Source organism: Sus scrofa, chromosome 12 (assembly GCF_054392235.1).
Source record: "Sus scrofa isolate SSC_HxYL_T2T_F1_AM1 chromosome 12, Sscrofa_HxYL_maternal_Yorkshire_Landrace_v2.0, whole genome shotgun sequence".
Classification (NCBI taxonomy): Eukaryota; Metazoa; Chordata; class Mammalia; order Artiodactyla; family Suidae; genus Sus; species Sus scrofa.
In genome coordinates, this window is record NC_139394.1 from 9,932,147 (window position 1) to 9,952,099 (window position 19,953).

The following is a 19,953-nucleotide window of genomic DNA, read 5'->3' on the forward strand; positions in this document are numbered from 1 at the left end:
CTCATTGGTTTCCTTCTTAGACTTGCCTGCACTTCCATAAACAGCCCATTCCTGAAATTCTCCTCCAAACCTCCACTGTGTGCCTCTGCTCATTCCTTCTAGAACCCTGAATAACATAAAAGCTATATGATTAAAAATCCCTATAAATACAGGTCCTTAAATGTGTCCCCTTGATGGAGTCTTTGATTTGTGAGTCGGACGAACAGACTCCAAAAGATGCTCAGAATCCTCTTTCTCTACTCCTGTTTAGTCACAGGAAAACATATACTAATTATTCCCTCAATGCCTCTAGTTACTCTCTGCTTCTGTGACAATATGTCAGCACACTGGCATGTTCTTCCATGAAGTGTGAATATACACAAACCCATCACTGTAAATCTCTTAGTCATCAAAAGTCATTTTAGCAAAGCAGATGACAGTTATTGAAGTTTCTGCCATGTTTGTCTCAGGGGCAAACTTATGAGATGGATGGTCCTTTTGAACCTTCTGAGCTGGGCCAGTATGTTGCCATCACCAGAAGGCACATCACAATTTTCCTTTTCCATGAAATTTCAGGAGCAGGGAAACTTAAGGGCTCTCTCCTTAAAATACTTCTCTCCTGTGTTTCTAAAACTATATCACACTCTATTGTGTTTTGTTTTTTCTTTTTAGAGCCACACCTGCAGCACAGGGGTTGAATCCCAGGCTAGGGGTTGAATCTGAGCTGCAGCTGCCAGCCTGTGCCACAGCTACAGCCATACAGGATTTGAGCTGCGTCTGCGACCGACACCAGAGCTCACAGCAATGCTGGATCCCTGACCTACTAAATGCAGCCAGGGATAGAACTGGCATCCTCATGGATACTACTCGGATTCATTTCCACTGTGACACAATGGGTGTTTTGTTTTGTTTTTTTAAAACCTTCATTGATCATGCATTCCCATTGCTCTGCGGGTTACCATCTTGCCCCTATTCATTAAATATTGATAGATCTCATGTTCTTGGCTGTGAAAATTCCCACAATCATCCATGGAAGGTAACATGTGCTCTCTGCACATCCTTTCTGATCCTTTCACTTGGACTCCAGGCCCATTGTCCCAAGTGATTAGACATCTCTGTTTAGATGTATCTCTGTTATCAATACCTTAATGCATTTAAAACTGAACTCATGTTCTTTCTTATCCCTCTACCTTAAAGGAAAAGTGAAAGAGAGAAGGAAAGATAGGAAGGAAGAAAGAAGGAAATAAAAAATAAAACAAAAGCAAGATGAACAACGCAGTGGGATTTTTGTGACATCAAGGAAGTTGGAATTTACTTGCAGGAGGTGATGCACCAATGGAAAGATCCTATGCAAGAAGGATGAGGTGGGACATGGCCATATTTATGTTTTGGAGGGACTACCACGGTTTTGAAGAGACGGTGGCTGTCTGCGGGGAGGCCATCTGAAATATTTCTATAGTATTTTACAAAGGAAGTTAAAAAAAAAAGGCAGTCATAAAAGGGACAGAGAGAAGTGTATGAATGTAGAAATAATTAAAAGATAATCCAGCAGGTCTTGGCAAGTGATTGGATTTAAGACTAAAGAAGAGATAAGAATGGGAGGAGGTGTCATGTTGCTATCCTCTGTCACCTAGGAAAAGGGTGTTGCCATCAGCAGAGATACAGAATACAAAGTGAACAAGGCTACATGAAGGGGGGAAACTCTTTGTCTCTCTCTTCCTTCCTTTCATCTTTCCTTCCTCCCTCCCTCCCTTCCATCCTTTGTTTGTTTGTTTGGTTTTGGTGTCTGAAGCCTGAATGGGGTGTAGGACATACTAAGCAAGTAAGGAAGATTTTCTGAGTGCCGGTCAGGAAAAAGAAGATCTGAGCTTCGGAAACAGAATTCTGTGTGTATAGCAGGTGGCTGAAGTCATGCACTGATTAGCTCCCAAAGAGAAGCCATACCCAGTGTGAAAACCACAGCTGGAGACACAACCCTGATGGACCCAGCCCTTGACAGGCTTAGGAGAAGAGAGCTGGGAAAGAAACTGAGGTGCAGGTCCTTCATTTGTTCTAAGTCCTCCACCTAACGATGGGAAGAACAAGAGACACAACCTGAATCCAGAGTCCCACGCAAGCTCTCTTTCCAATGAACACGAGGTCCCCTCACTCTGTTAAAAGCGAAATTAGAGGATAGGAAGTTTCACAAAGTCCAGCCGTGTCCACACGAAGATTTTTAACCTTAAAGATTAAATAAATATTCAGGGATAGCGTTAAAGCTTTTGTTCAGTAACAAACCACCCTAACACGTAGCTGCTCAAAATGCTTGTTCATTGACTTTCATATATCTGTGTATCAACTGAGTAGTTCTTCAAGTTTGGACTAGTTTGGCTGGGGCTGGGTGGTTCAGGCAGGGGGTGTGGAAAGTGGCGACTGGGTCACAGGTCTCATCCTCATCAAGATTTGGTCACATGATAGTAGTCGTCATAGGGCTTCTAAGTCCCAAGATGCAAGCACTGTTCAAGTCTCTGATTCCATCAGATCTGTTACAGTTTCATTGACTAAATCAAGAGCCATTATAAGAGGGACCAAGCCAAAGCTTTACATAAAGGAAGGACTATTATTTTGGCCAGTTTCACCAACACTATACCACAGATAACCAGATTTACAATCATTACCCATTTTTAAAAAGACGTGTCACTCTCAGTTTTCTTCGAGGTTCTGCGTACAGGTTGTTGGGTCTCCTGGGCTGAGGCTGTGAAAACTCCCTAATACTCACAATGCTTTTAGAAGTCTCGGATGAAAGGTGACGTATTTATTTATTATTTTTTTTGTTAACTCTAATTCGGAGCATACTTTAGCAGTGTAGAAATATTAGATTTGGAATCTGAAACCTTTCCACAACAGGAAAAGATTTTTCTCTTTTTTCTTTCCTTTCTGAGAAAAAAAAGTTCTAAACTATGAAGACCCTTCTATGAAGAGACAATTTCAGCACTTCAAATTCATAGCCAGTTTAGGAAATTTGTAATCAGTCTCTGTAGTCTTGGAAGAGGCCTGAGCAGGTTTAACATTTAATAAATCTGGAAAGAAAAATTCTTCCTGAATCACCTAATTCAGAATGCCTGGCTTGGGGGCCCGCAGAACAAAATGTCTCCAGTATGAAAAAGCTCTGTATTTTTTTTTTTTTTTTACTCACAAGGGGTGGCAAACATCTTGAAAACAAATATCTTTCAAAGAAATCTGATGAAACAAAAAGTATTTTGTTTCAGATATATAGAATAAATCTTGTAAATTCTGAGTGGTTTCCTGAACAAGAAGAGTGTGGAAAATGCCAAAGTTGTTTTTTTCTGGGCATTTCCTTCAAGAACAGCATTTCAAAGACTTGGAAAGTTTTTGTTTTTGTTTTGTTTTAATTTTTAAGCAACTAGTTCAAATAGTATGTATGGCAGGTTTTTTTTCCTTAGAGCCATTTTAAGGTATATAGAGAACGTATTGTGTTAGCAGATCCAGCTATATAAAATCTGTAGATATATAATCTATATAATATATATATATATTCCCAAACCAAGACCAGTAAGAACTAGGTAAACTCACAGATTTTAACAAGCAAACTTTTAAAAATGTTTTTTGGATTATGGTATTCATAATTACATCTTAAATTTCACTCTGTAGTATAACATAATTATATTTAATAAATATGATATAAAATATATGAAAACTGTGAAAATTAAAGTGTACCTGTAAATTTCTTCTGAAGCAAGCAGTCATATAAGTTGAATTGAATATAACTAAATGCACACTATAATTTCAATTGAATTTATCGTATGGATATTGAGAATTCATTTTTTATCATTGGGTAATTTGAGGTAAAGAAGTGTGGAAGGTTTTACACAGGATTCCAGGATTTCTCAGCCTTGGCTCCATTCATCTTTATACCCTGTTGGGATGTCCACAGGGTGCACTGTAGGAAACTTAGCAACCTCTCTGGATTCTAACCACCAGAGACCAGCAGCATCTCCCCCCGCTTCCCTGCTGATCCCCAAAACTGTCTCTGGGCATTGCCAGATATCCCTGGAAAAGCTAAACGGCCCTCAGCTGAGAACACAGGGCTCTCACTATATTCTTTTCTTTCTCCTGTGACAATTTGTGACAGATAGCAAACTTTCAACCCAAATCCAAACAATGCCCCATAACGTTAGGACAACACGCTTAGCGTTTTAGGTGTGAGGAGTGAAATCCATCACTCGTTACACAGTCACTCTGCAGCAGGGGCTTTGCAAACACGGATTCTGTTATTCAATAAGCATACTTTTTCTACTCCACTTTAAAAGAGAGTACGTGAGGTCTCAGCAAAGTTTGATAAGTAGCCCCAGGTCACACAGCTAGTAAACTGAAATGTGAAATCCGCTTTCTCTGACTCTGAAACCTACGGTCTTCCAACTCTACAAGCTGGAAGAACGGAAATGCTGGGGTATGAATGGAGCTGGTTATTTTCTTTTACTCCTTTTTAAATCTGTCAATCTTAGACCAAATTAGATTACACCACTGCTGCTGGGTTTCTTGAGTCAAAATTGACCAGTTGTATTCCTGACTAGCTGTGTGAGCAGAGACACATCTCTTAGATGACTTGCAATGTCTCTATGCTTTTGAAAGAAATAGGTCAGAGCCATTATTATGCTATAAAGCACAAGTTCCTGGTGATTCCTTGATATATAAATAAACATATATTTTGACAGTCTAATAGCATAGTTTAGTTTATGGAGAGTAAAGGACATTTTTTTTTTTTCAAAAACCCACAAACACAAACAATATCCAAATCCAAACTAAATATGGGTGGAAGATTTAATAATGATCATCAAACTGTCCAAAAGGGCTATCCTTAATTTTGCAAAAATATTTGCAGTTTAAATTTTTGGTCAGTTAGGGACTGCTCACATTTTCCCAAAGCCAAAAAACCATAACCATAGGAGTATTTTAAATGTCTATGATAACAACTTAGTGGTTCAGGAACTAAAACTTTATAATTAAAAGTTCCAAGGAGAGTTGTTCTAATTTTTTTGGAAAAGTTATTGGAGTTGAGCAGTATGTGATTTTCCCTCAAATACCTACCATCTAGCTCTCTACAAGAAGAAACCCAAATTTAAGAAACACAAGTTAAAACTCTTTACAGTCTTTGTTGCACACTGATATATTTTCTGTTTTTAAAATAATGACCATGCATTTGAGTTGTTGAGTAGAGTGGTGATGGAGGAGATGCTAACAGGGTTAATTTAACATGCCGCATACACTGGTTTGTGCAAAGACAAATCTACTCCGTCTTTATTACTCAAAAAACTTGGAAAATTATATTAATCAGAATTGCCTAACTGAATGAAGACCTCTATTCCCCCTTACTAGATAATGTAGAAATCTACATTTCTAATTTGACCCAATATGACAAAAGAAACCCCTCCCGTCCCTGCCAACTCTAGTCCACGTCTCACCTAACAATTCAGCCTACAGATTACCAAGCACAGGTGAAAGACCTGGGTCTGAGGCTTGTAATAAAATTAACAGACCAGAAAGGTGAGTCTGTTTACAGATAAATCTCACTGATTTGGAATGGAATGTAGACAGCTCCACAACTTCACCCTAGGAATGTTTTACTTATAATTGAATGTTATGCATTAAAATAACCCCCCACTACTAAAGAAAATGCTTAGTAGGGAGATATTTAAAAGTTAAAAATGAAATACCTAGTACTGCATTTATTTATCAACGTATTAGGGAGAGGGCAAGGATATCTTGACTCTTCCATAATTAGCCACATAATTCCATAATTTCCCCACACTCCTCAGAGTAAGTGATGGATGTGCTTTAGCTAGCACCCTTTTGGCTATGTTGTAAAGGCATTCACATAAACCATGGGACGTGTTTGTTAGTTCTGAACATGAAACATAGAACATTTGCTTGTTTGAAATTCTGTTGTGATCATCCAAGCAGTACCACTTAGAAACACGTTTGACTTTGAAGGAAAAAAAAAAAATTGAATATAAAAGATGGGTTTGGAGCCAAATCATCAAGAATAAATGTGAGGAAGTCATCTGAGGGCTCCAGGCAAACCTATAAACAATGTGCATGTGTACAGTCCTTGGATTTAAATAAAATAATAAACAGATGTTGGTACAACATTTCTGATCTTGGGTTGGCATCCAACAGAAAGATAAAAGGGAAGAAACAAACAACAGAAAAAGAATATTAAGGATTGAACAATGCAATCTTTAGTCTCACAGGGGACCAGGCTAAAAAGAACTCTGTTCAGCCTATTCTCATTTCCCACCAAACACTTAAGAAAACAGTGGAACCAACAACAACCAAAAAGTAAGTAAAAATGCTTATCCTTAAACATTAAGGTGGACAGCAGGATCATTATAAAGATCTACAAGGAATTTCCTTGAAAGTCATATTCACATGTTGATCGTTTTCTACCCAATCCTCTTTATAAAATGTTACCTTGATGTTTAACCCCTTGAGCTACAAACCCCGGCTCTTGGCTGTGGCCAACTGCCTTGAGAGTGCATCCATTTTAACCTGTGCTCTTGGATAGTGTGTTCTTGATCCTCAACGTCTCTATCGACCAGCAAACACAGTCCCTGAACTTGACTCAGAGGTCTCTCTCCACCCTGTATTTTCCTAAGGAGAGTATTTTCTTCTAACCCAGTGCCCTCGATTCAACTGAGAGAGAGCCTTACCTTCTCCGCCTTCTTACAGGGGACAGGCATCTCCTCTTGAGCTGGTGAATCTGAAACTATCTCATATGAGTTTTTGTTTCAGAAAAATCACAGTCCTATGGTACTGAGGGATGAGATTAGACTTTCTTCCAAGATAAATACCATCTAACTGATATAACCGTCATTATGATTTTGGAAGGCCACTCAAATATACAGTGTAGGGAATAGATTGAAGATGAGTTAGCTGTGGAGGGCAGCTGGAGGGCAGCTGAAGGGCAGCTGAAGTGCAGGTGAGAAATACCGTAGACAAGATAAATACGGTGGCAGTAGGAAAGGATAGAAGCGAAAGAGGTCTATTCATATTTAAGACATAAAATTCTCAGGATCTATCCTCTGAGAAAGTGTTGAGATCCAGCAATCTCATTCCTGGGCATCTATCCAAAGAAAACCATACTTTGCAAAGATACATGCACTCCAGTGTTCACTGGAGCACTATTTACAATAGCTAAGACGTGGAAGCAACCTAAATGTCCATTGACAGAGGAATGGATAAAGAAGATGTACATATATACAATGGAATATTACTCAGCCATAAAAAAACGAAATTATGTTATTTGCAGCAATGTGGATGGACCTAGAAATTATCATACCAAGTGAGGTTAGACAGTGAAAGACAAACATCATATGATATCACTTATATGTGAAATATAAAAAAAAAGATACAAATGAACTTATTTGCAGAGCAAAAACAGATTTACAGACTTTGAAAAGCTTACAGTTGTCAAAGGGGACAAGTGGGGAGTGGGGATGGAGGGACTAGGGGTTTGGAATTGGCACATGCACACTGAGGTACATGGAATGTTTGGCTAACAGGGACCTGCTGTTTAGCATAGAAAACTCTATCTAATATTCTGTGATATTCTATGTTGGGAAAGAATCTGAAAGAGGATGGATTATGTATATGTATAACTGAATCACTTTGTTGTATAGGAGAAATAATCACAACCTTGTAAATCAACTATTCTTCGATAAAACTAAAAAGTGGGGAAAAAAAGAGAAAAGGCTGAATTAAAGAGGAAGACATAGATTAAGGAGTTAGGGAACACAAGAAGTGAAACAAGTTTGGGGAAGAATAAAATAAATTCAGACTTGAACATGGTAATTTGGAGAAAAGAGAAATGCAAAGCAAACATGTCTACAAGACAATATACCACATCTTTATCCATTCATCTGTCGATGGACATTTAGGGTGATTCCATCAACAATATGTTCTTGAATGGGAGTATTTTCTGGCTAGAACAAGGAGAGAGGGGAGTCTATATTCTATTTTATTCCTAAACACCTACATTAACACATATGTTTCTATACCATGGCTACAGTAACTTTTCCCTGGAGTTTTTAAAGCATAATCCCAGACAGAATATCATCTCAATAAAAAAAAAAAAACTGTGAAAAATAGAGTATGAAATTTGCATAGTAAATTTAGTTAAGTTGATCATCATAATGCATAACTGAAAAGAAAAAAAGTAAAAATTATATCATTTGGCTTTCTGCATAAATCGAGATATATGTATGTCTTACTACAAACTTTATATTTCAAGCCACCATTATATGTAAAGCCATATTTCAAGCCACTATTATATGTCAGTTAAGTAACTAAAAAGACTATTAAATGATACCAACACGTTACTGAGTCCTAACTTGTTTTTCATGTTGTATCACAGAATAGCATTTAAAGTAAGAGCAAAGATTTCAAAATAGCTATTGACAGTGATCTAGTAGGTAATTGCACATGTCTGATACTTTCAAGAATCAAACTCTTGCATCCAAATAATGAATATGAACTCTCCAAAAATCCTGATAACTGGTTCATCAATAAGGTACATTCACTCCATATGCACATATCTCAACATATTAGGGGATTGTTGCAACCCCATAACTATTAGCCACATAAAAAAAGTCCACTCCATCTTACCTTTTCTTTTTAACTGGTTTGTGTTCAGTCACAAAAGCCATGATAGAAAATCTGAAAACTGTAAAAAAAAAATAAATAATAAATATAAAAAAGGACAAACTGACAGATATCTCCATCATCTTAACATTCAGAGGCAACTCCTATTTTTCTGAGGGTTCATTTAAAATGCCTGGTATTCATAACATTGTAAGTCAACTATACTCCAATAAAATTTTAAAAATAAATAAATAAAACCTACGTATTGACCGTAGATATAATTGGCAGCTCCTAATTTTTAGCTTAATATTATGACAAAAACTTCACCACGTCATTTATGTATTTATCTTAATATTATGCCCGTGGCTATATAATCCCTGTATGGTTGCACCATGATTTTCACTTCATCATTCTCTTCATATGATCCATTTAGACGTGAGGACACTTTTCTATGTTTATTAATAATCTAATACTAATAGCATTCATAGATCCAGCAAACCAACTTCTGGATATATACAAAGGAAATGAAAATAGAATGCAGAAGACATATATGCACTCCCAGGTTTAGTGCAGCACTATTTACGATAGCCAAGAGATGGAAGCGACCTAAGTGCCTATCAACAGATGAACGGATAAAGAAAATGCTGCGTCTGTACGTACATATACACACATATAAATACATATAAATTATATATAATTCAGTATTTCAGAAGAAAATACTGCCTCTTGTGACAGTGTGGATGGACCTTGCCACATTAGGCTACGTAAGGTAAGTATACAGAGAAAGACAAATACTGTGCAATATCACTGATACATGGAACATAGAGAAGCCCAACTTGTAAAAGTAAAGTGATGGTTACTGAGGACTCAGGGGAGGGGAATCAGAAGAGATGCTATTTAAGGATACAAACTTTCCACTCGTAGATAAATAAGTCCTATTGATGTAATGCACAGTATAGAGAACATAGACAACAATATTGCCCTATCATCATCAACCTTGCTAAGAGACTAGCCCTCAATTACTCCCACGACAAAAAAGAAATGATAATTATATGATTTGAGAGAGGTGCCAATTCTCACCACAATGGCAACCATACATATTACAATATACAAATGCATCAAACAAGCATGCTGTACACCTTGAATTTATACAATGTTACATGTCAAACATAGTACAACTTAAAAAAATGCTAGGAGTTCTTGCTGTGGTGCAGTGGGTTAAGAATCCCACTGCAGCAGCTTAGGTCGCTGCAGAGGCACCGGTTCGATCCCAGCCAGGTGCAGTGGGTTAAGGATCTGGCATTCCCACAGCTGTGGCATATAGGTTGCAGCTGCAGCTTGGATTCAACCCCTGTTCCAAGAACTTCCATATGCTGTGGATATAGCCATATATATATATATATATGCTATTCATCATGGTGTACCCCAGAGAGTTCCTAGAAGGAAAATTCCGGGTCCAAGAGCAGGAACATTTTCAAAGCTTGGAAAACACATTGCAAATTTGCTTCCCTCTCATGTTTCTCCCTCTTCTCTCTGGAATTCCTAGGTTTCCTTTGTGGCAGTTGAGGCGAGGCAAGAATAGTTTTACGTGAGGGTAGTTTCCTTCCAGATTGGATTATTCCCAAGGTTGTCTGTCTCCTCACTGAGGTTCCTTTGCATTCCTAACCCATCGCTACCCCCAGCATGACTTGTTTTGTGTCCTGTCCTTGAAAAGGATGCAAATCCTAAACCAAGTCTGTCATTTCGTTAGACGTTCAGTGTTCTACAGCTTATGCAATCATTTTTTTATGGGATCTAATTCAAGCCTCCCAAACATGCTTCGCAAGATCAAGATGATACTATTTTCCCGAGGAAAAGAAGAGAGAGATGTTGAGTATCTCACATCTGCTTCTAAAACCAGTGCATGACACAATCAGACCTTGGATCCCTATCTTCTGCCTCCCAACTAGGGCTCTTTCTAGTTACTCTGGGGCTGCAAGACACAGCAAGTCATGATGAATCTTATTGTTTACGTTCTGTAATAAAATGTAGCAACACGGGGTCTCATTTTCAAAAGAGAGCATACCATTATGTCAGACGTCATTTCAATGCAATAAAAATCCCTTGACTGGCAAGGCAGTAGGGATTTGGTCATCTTTCCTAGTGTCTTTCGGTTTCAAAAAGCGAAACTCCATCAGCTTTTCTTAGCGCTGTGTTTGTGATTCTTGAGGGAAACTTGAAATCAAAACCAGTTTTTGTTTTTTTTTTTCATTGAGTGCTCTTTATGTTTCAGAGATTTTCTTTTGAATTATGAAAAGAAAATCTTTCTAACGTGAGTATAAACAAAACCTGCTTTTGTCACCAGCACCCTGTAGAAACCAAAGATGAACATTAAATTACTCTGAGCACATGGCCACTTGCCAGTAATTATTCAATATGAGGTTTAACCAAGTTTATCTAGAATCCGAGGACCATGTATACACAGCTAAAGGGAAAGACGTGGTTAAAGTAATTATCTGGCATATTCCCACCATGCAGACAGTCAGTCTGGCTCATTTGGACCAAAGAATAATAACCCAGCACATTCTTCTGGCCAAAAGGAGTTATTTGGAAAATCACCTCAATGTGCCTTAACAGATGAACATTAAATCTACATGATGCCAAAAGAGAAAGAAAATACGACTGCCCTTGGGTATCAGAAAGCCCGCAGGCAGGAAGGCATAAGCAGAGCTCTAGAAGAGAACGGGCTGCCTTTGAAATCTGGGACCCTTTCTGAGACTTTTGAATTAAGATTCTAGAAGCTCTTCATCTGGCTTCTTCGATTGCTTCACTAATAATTCTTCCCATGAAACGTCTTATTTTTTCTTAGATGCTTTTTTTTTTTTTTTTTTTTTTTTTCCTGGAACGTAAAGATCAGGCTTCTCTGTATAATGAGTGTGACAGTTTATATGGTGATCAATCCAATGCACTAAATAACCCGAACTTGAAATTTTCTTTTATAATGAGTGTGGGGATAGAAAGAAAAGGAGACATTGATTAAGAAGCACCAGGCTTGTTCCTTGTTACACATGATACAGATCTTAACACCCTGGCCAGATAATTCATGCCTTCTTTGTTTGTTTTCCCCTTTGTCCAATATTCCAGTGGGCGTTTCTTAAATGAAGCAACATCCACCTCTTTGCACTCTGAGGTTCTCTCTTTGGAGAACAGCCTTATTCGTTATAAACATTAGATTTTTCATTTCTAATACCCAAGGAGAAATAGGACATAAACAACATTTCCGAGCAATTTGATTTTTCTTTTGCTATTTATTCTGGAATAGCTGATTAATCAAGGCAACAGATTTTGAGGACAATTCACCCAAGTTCAAATTTCACCGTCACTGCTAAGTAGCTGTATAACCTTATTTGCCTTGGCCTTAGTTTCTTCATTTTCAAGAGTGGTTGTAACAGCCTCCAACATATAGGAATCCGAGGAGAAATAAATAGGTTGATGTCAATAAGCTTCGTATTGAACCTGATTCATGGAAATCTGTCCATACGTATTGACTATTAGAGACAGTAGCACCTAGTGATTAGACATGTCCTCCAGACTCATGTATTGCGGGATCATAGGCAGATAACTTACTTCACCAAGATCAAGGCAGTGAGGTGTTATGAGGATTCAGTAAGTTGACTCGTGCAGGTGTGATTAGAACACGGTGGCCTATGACACTGTCTCAGTAAAATCAACTATTACACATACTATTTATCCACACACGAAACAATTGTCCAAGATCAATGGAAAACAAGCTGTAAATAGCATGAAATTCTACATTAAAAAGGGCTTGTGTGGTTGTAGATGACTATAAAAACCATGGCACCCTCAACTATATAGCAAAACACAACATATATGTAAACATCTCAGCAACAACAGCAACATTATGAGCCAAAATACTGTTAGTCTCCGCTCTGGGGAGAAATGTAAAAAAATATAGAAGCTAGTCAGCTACAAACTTATGCTCAGCTTCCAGAAGCCAATCTTAGGGTGAGGATATAGAAAAGCATTTAGAAAAATGCCAAAGCCCACTTTTCTCCTTTACGTTAAGAGTAAGGAACTGCCAACTCATATCCTGAAACGTGGACGTGGGGTTTATACCAACCCCTAAGAAACGGGGAAAGCCAAAACTGCTTAGCTCAAAACCAAACTAGTACTCGGTATGCTTTTTGTCCTTCAAAGGAACTGTTTTCTGAATTTCCTTAACTGTCTATTCATCTTTGCCTAGTAACCATCGGTATTGTTGGAGCCAGGAATATGTATCTTTTTTTTTTTTTTTAAATAAAATAAACTATTGAGACAATGCCAGCAAAAATAAAAATCGAAAAATAAATTCAAATAGCAATGTTTGTTCCATGATAAGCACTTAAATACTGAATAAAAGAAGGAGTCCATTGGGCTTTTGTGCATTCTTGAAAAAGTGGGGAAATTGTGTGGTTTAATGCAACTGGGTTAATGTGATTAGCTGGCTGGTACCTCAGATCTCTCATTTCTTCTATTGTTAACAGACTGAGCCACAGAAGGAATGCTAGGAACATTTCACAAAACAGCAAGGGGCAAAAACTAATTTCGGATTCTGTGTCAAGGAAGAACAGATCCAGTAATTAAAGCTACCACACAGATACCTCTGCATCCTTAATATTATCTTACTTTTTTAAATATTATCTTCCTTTTTAAATTTTTAGTATTTAAAAATTCTTAATACTATTCTTAATATTATCTTCCTTTTCTATTTTTAATTTTTTTTAATGATTTTTATGTTTTTCCATCATACCTGGTCATCCTACTTTTTAAATGTAACATTATCTTACTTTTAATATTATCATACTTCTAAAATTCTTAATGTTATCTTACTTTTTAAATTTAACATGATCTTATATAACATTATCTTATTCAACATTATCTTCCTTTTAATATTATCTTCTTTTAAATTCTTAAGCTATCTTACTTTAAAAAATTTTTTTTCAACAAATTTATTCTGCTGCTTTGTGGTTGCAACCAAGGGTTGCACAGTGGATAACAGAAAAGTAAGCCAAATTATGCTATTTGCATACAGGCAACTTATTACCTCGCAACCTAAATTCACTCTTCAAAACCCACTCTATGTTGTAAATCAACTATAATTATATATATATATATGAAAATTATATATATATATATATGAAAAAAAGAAAAAAAAAAAACCACTCCTGATAGGGGATAGGTGTTTTTTAGGCTTTTCTCTTCAGCAGTTTACCTAACCATCCCCTCATCAGAAGAGGTCACTGGAGGGCCATCCTTCTTCTGGTTCCCACAGCTGTACCTTCGGTCAGTATTGTGGGCATGAGGACACCCCTTGACATCTGCCCCAGACAAACTTGACGCTGTGCCCCTTGAGGCTCAAACCCAGAGCACTTGGTTCTTTTAAGCACCTAAGTAGAGCTTCAGTTGTGTGTACTTAGCATCACAGTGCTATAAACCCATCTAACCAAATATTTAGGAAAGCCTATCACACACAAAATCCTTTTTTTTAAAAAAAAATTGGGCATTCCCATTGTGGCTCAGCGGGTGAAGAACCCAGCTAGTATCCATGAGGATGCAGGTTTGATCCCTGGCCTTGCTCAGTGGGATAAGGATCCAGTATTGCCGCAAACTGCAGGGTAGATCACAGATGCGGCTTGGATCCCATGCTGCTGTGGCTGTGGCATAGGTCTCAGCGGCAGCTCCGATTCGAGCCCTTGCCCGGGAACTTCTGCGTGCTGCAGGGGCGGCCCTAAAAACCAAAAAATAAGTGAATAAAAACATAAATACAATTAAAAAATAATCATTTCAGCGTTCTGTTTTTAAATCTTTGCATGCCCTTTGTCTCCGGACTGGGCCCATCCTGATGCTCTTGTCTGTTCAGATTCAGATGGCGCTGGCTGGAATTCTGTCCCTCTTGAGGAGGGGGTCCTAGATCTCTCCTAGTCTTTACAAGGGATTCAAGGGTTGGGAGGAGGGGGGCATTTTTGTTTTACCAGTTCTTACAAGCTCTTCCATCCTGGTTCTGCTGCCTTGATTCAGTTTTTTTTTTTTTTGGATGGTTTACCACCTTGATGTGCGGCCAGATAAAAAGTTACTGTCTCTCTTCTCCAAACCCACCCTTTCCAACCCTGCCCTCTGATATTGTGCAGACCACATTTTTCCTGTGCCAGCTGCCTTTCTGCTAGACATGATGCAATGGATGATAATAAGGGAAGGCTGGAAGCCTGGGGGAGGGGCAGGAGCGCGGCTACTTCTTGGCTCCCCGTTGTTGAAAGCACTGTCCTTGCAGTGATTCCGTATATAGGCAACAGCGTTTGTTCCAGATGATATGTGCAATTACCACTGCTCTGTGTCTAGCATGATTTTTGCTAAAAGACTAAATCCTAAGCGTTCTCATCACAAGGAAAAAAATTTTTTTCTATTTCTTTAATTTTATATTTATACGAGATGCTGGGGTTCTCTCAACTTACGGTGGTGATAATGACAGGGACAGAGCAGGAAAGTTACGCAGGTAGTTGGAGAAATCCCAGTCGGGGACCATAGATAGAGAGGGAAACCTAGGGAACTTTGGGAGACCCTGTGAGCTAATAATCACTCAAGAAAGCCATCAGAATGAAGAATGAAGCAGGGCTTGCTTAACTATAAAACTATAGATAGGAGTTCCCATGTTGCTCAGCGGAATCAAGTCTGACTAGCATCCATGAGGACTCAGGTTCTATCCCCGGCCCCACTCAGTGGGCTGAGGATCTGGTGTTGCCTCCAGCTGTGGGTAGGTCGCAGATGCAGCTCGGATCTAGCATAGCTGTGGCTGTGGTATGAGCCAGTGGCAACAGCTCCGATTGGACCCCTAGCCTGGGAACCTCCACATGCCAAGGGTGTGGCCCTAAAGATATGGCAATTTAGTGGTACCATAAATACTCTAAATACTACCTAAAGAAACAAACAAACAAACAAACCCAACTATAAATAATAGCACAAGATATGCCTCAAGCCATTAAGTAAAAAGTAAAATAGGGCCTGCATTCAAGTTCAGCAAGATAATGATCCTTAGGTTCAAGGACAGGAATTGAAGGGAAAGACGACATTCCAAAGTGGGAGGACCTCCTTATCCAGAAACCTGAGATGAGTCAAGGTATCTTAGCACCTGTTACCACCCTTCTGCTGATTCGAATAAGCACCATGACAGTCCTAGTTCGACCTCATAGGATCAAATACTCTTTTACCTGCTATGAAGGAGGAGCTAGGGATGTAAGCCTGACATACACTCCAAGAATGAGGAAGAAGGCGGTCTCTTTCCCCTTCCCCACTTTCCTTCAATTATAAGAATGTAGCCCACCTAATTCTCAGCCCAGAGCCTCCTCGCCTGCCCCCTTGTACCCCTCACAAGTGTCCTAACTAAATAAATCTATTTCTTGCCTATCACTTTCTCTCTCACTGAATTACTTCTGTGCTGAGACACAAAGAACCTGCGCCTCAGTAAGTCCAGACATGAGGTGAGTGATTCTAATTTACAAAACAAAACAAAACAAACAAACAAAAAAAGCCCATGGGTTCAAGTCCCAATCTGGGTTTAGGCTGGGTTCGAATCAGAAATGTTTTGGTGTCCATCATTTTATGATGCATGTAAATCAAATCATTGAGCTGTTCACTTTAAAAGGCTGCAGTGCTATATGTCAATTATATCTCAAACGGGAAGAAAAAACCAAAGACCTACAAAAATTCCTGAAGCAGCGTTTGCTCCCAGTTCACGGTTTGTTCTAGCTGGTTGGATCTGTTGCAGGAAGGGGGAAGCCCTTCCAGGGCCTGAGCATGAGCTCCTGTCTAACACTCGGAAAGGAATTGTCCAAGGAGACACACGTGCTGACAAAGCAAGACACTTTCTTGGGAAGGGGCGCCTGGGTGGAGAGCAGCTGGGTCAGGGAGCCCAGGAGAACTGCTTTGCCACGTGGTTTGCAGCCTCCAGTTTTATGGGAATGGAGTTCGTTTCCGGGTTGTCTCTGGCCAGTCATCTTGCTTGGCCCATACTTGGTCCTTCTTGGTGGAGCAAGTACCTCCCCGCTAAGATGGATTCAGCGCCAAGGATCCTAGGAGGTTAGTTATCCTCTCCCTCCTAATGGCCCCTCCCCAGTCCTCCCAGGTCATCCTCGGGGCAGCACCACGGTCCTTCTCAGCACCTCCTGTTGTGAGACACCTCAAGCACGTGGTGATTATCCTGCCTGGCCAAGGTGGGCAGAGTCAGCCAGTGGTCCCCTCACAGATCCCATTGCCAGTTTCGTCTACATTTCCCAGAGCCAGCTCACAATGCTTCCATCCGAGAGCATCCTTTTCTCTGGAATCCCAGCCTGGCTTCCAGTTTCAGGAGACCTCGCCTCGGAATTCCAGACATACTAGGGTCCAGCATCGTCCATTCCTCAGTGGTTTGGCTCTCCCCTACGTAGCCCCCTCCCTGAAGATTCCAGTATTTGAAAACACTCAACAATGTCTCCCCTTTGTATCTGCATCTCATCCAAGGTGGCCTTAACATCCGCTTCTCTGAAACTTTAGACAGACTTCTTCCTCACGAGTGTCCTCTGACCTCCCTTTTTCTTAGAGCAGTTGCTTGAGAAATCTTTCAGTTACAAATTTCTTTTTCTGCCCCTTTACGTTGTAAATCTCCTATTCTTTTTCTAGTTGTCTGACCCAAGAATGTCAGTCTGGAGGACCTGTAATGCAATTATCAGGGAAGAAAGCCTCCCTCTCTCTCACTCTCTGCTGGAGGGTAGGAGATTAATTTGGATAAGGAACGAATTGCAAATACAGGCAGCCTCAGGGAACTGCCCAACCTGCAGCATTCCCTTCTGCAGGACTCTCCACTAGCTCACCCCAGCACTGAAAAAAAACCTCCTGTCTTTTTGTCCAACAGAGCTGAGCTCAACGTTGTCCTGAAGCTTCTCTCTCCTACTTGCAGCAACCCCAATAAAATCTGGCTAGCTGTTGCAGGAAGGGGGACCCTTTCCAGGGCCCTAGCATGGGTGCCCAGGTGGGCAGAGAGCAGTAGAATAAGGGAACCCAGGAGAACTGCTCTGCCACGTGGCTCACAGCCCCAGGTTTTATGGGAGGGTTGCCTCTGGCCAATCATCTTGCATGGCCCGTATTTGGTCTGGCTCAGGGTCCTTCCTGGTGGCCTGTGCCTCCCTCAGCCACGATGGATTCCAGCACCAAGGAGTCTGGGTGGTTGGTCATCTCCTCCCTCTTACTGGCCCCTCCCAAATTCTCCCCTTTAGTTTTCAGGGCAGCACCACTTTCCTTTCTGAACCTCCTGTTGTGACACAATTCATGCAAACAGCTATTACGGTGCCTGGCCAATGTGGGCAGTTTCAGTCGATGATTCCCTGACATTGCCCGTGTTAATAAGTGCCTTGTACAATTTTACCTCGACAGTCTTTTCTCACGGCGTTACCTCAATGCTCCCCATTTGCCATTTTGGTCCAGCTTAACCAATTCTTCCTCTTCTTCTTCTTCTTTTTTTTTTTTTTTTTGTCTATTTCCTTTAGAACTGCATCCACAGTGTATGTACGTTCCCAGGCTAGTGGTCAAATTGAAGCTGTAGCTGCCAGCCTACACCACAGCCGCAGGAACATGGGATCCAAGCCAAGTCTTGACCTACACCACAGCTCACTGTAACGCCGGATCCCTAACCCACTGAGCGAGGCCAGGGATCGAACTGGAGTCCTCATGGATACTAGTTGGGTTTGTTAACCACTGAGCCACGACGGGAATTCCTTTAACCCATTCTTTATATTAAATTCCCTCCTGGTAAAATAACAAATGCTCCTGATTATAACTCATTTCACATACTGTTGCTCCTTTCCAACACAGTTTGGCCCTGTCACCAGGAAGAAGATTCAATATTTTTCACTATTTCTACAAAAATAAAGGATCTCACTATCCAATTCCCCATAACACCAAAGTGATAATAACAAGACATTTTATTTACGTATAATAGGCTTTTTAAAAATTTAAGTTCATATGATGGTTTCTAGCACAATGACGCCAAGAATATAAAGCTGACCCACTGATGTGCTTTAAAATGCCTTTGGTCTTTTCAACACACTTGAACTCCAGGCTCTAATCATGATACTTAGCTTGCTTTTTCCTCTCTTTTCAGAATGAGAACAACCCACAAAAGTAATATATTCTGTTGTAGTACGATTCAGCTCTTGGATTTGTTCCGTCTTTTCTTTGTCTGGCACCGATGTTTTCACATCTCATTGACTAATTGTTATATTTGACTAAGGAAAAACAGAATCCTTAAGGGAAATTCTTTTGAACTTTTCAAAATACAAACACACCCAAAGAAACTCTCGTTTGTAAACAGGCGATTCACAGAACTGTTTAAGTTTCTTTGCTTTATTGTAGCTTCACTATCTTTGCCCACCAGCCTTTTGCAAAAGGAGTTAGGAACTGACAGCTATCATAGTTTTAAACCGAGAGATGGGGAGACGTTCAGCTGATATAAAAAAAAGCATATAGACAATACCTATCACTTTATTTCTAATTTCGCTTTAGCAGAGTTTTAAACCAATTCGTCTAAAGTAAAAATTTGTGTCCAAAAAAAAAAAAAAAATCCTGTAGGCTTTTTTTCTTTTTAACGCAATTTACATTTCTTCTTAGCTCCTCTAATTCCTTGCTGGGACTTGAAACTTTGGAAATTGACTTTTTTTTTTTTTTTTTGCCTTTTTAGGGCTACACCCATGGCATATGGAAGTTCCCAGGCTAGGGGTCAAATCAGAGGTGCAGCCACCACCACCAGCCTACATCCATCACGGCCACATCAACACCAGATCTGAGCTGCATTTGTGACCTACACCACAGCTCACAGCAAGGTCGGATCCTTAACCCCCTGAGTGAGGCCAGGGATCAAACCTGCATCCTCGTGGTTACTAGTGGGTGCTGTCCCTGCTGAGCCACAGTGGGAACTCCCAGTAATTGACTTCGAATCACCTTGGTACAGTTTAAAAGCAACACTCGGCAGTTCCAGACTAGAAAAGCAAAGAAAGAGGAATTGAAAAGGAGTGTATTTATAACCTTGGTCATAGGTATCCAAAGAACGTTTCTGCTTTAATAATTAATTACCTTATCAGGTCAGAAACATTGAAATGACTTCTGGAATCCCATACGCTATGTCTGTTGGCACCATACATGTTTCCTGCCGGCCGGTTTCCTTAACTTTCAGCTTAATTTTTTTCACCTCCGCTTGAAACTAAAATCATTTAATGAAATCTGACACGCCAAGGCCATGGACTGATCTTCTGAGCAGAAGGTACATAAAGGTGG

The 19,953-nt window shown here is 39.8% G+C and overlaps 1 long non-coding RNA gene across 2 annotated transcripts in view; it reads right to left on the bottom strand.

The window, feature by feature from the left end:
• Positions 1-19,953, bottom strand: part of LOC146398029 (uncharacterized) — a 473,250-nt gene that overhangs the window by 101,015 nt on the left and 352,282 nt on the right. For both annotated transcript variants that reach the window (XR_014820816.1, XR_014820817.1), the window contains exon 2: positions 8,644-8,701. This is a non-coding gene — a long non-coding RNA (uncharacterized LOC146398029). The remainder of the gene's footprint in view (positions 1-8,643; positions 8,702-19,953) is intronic.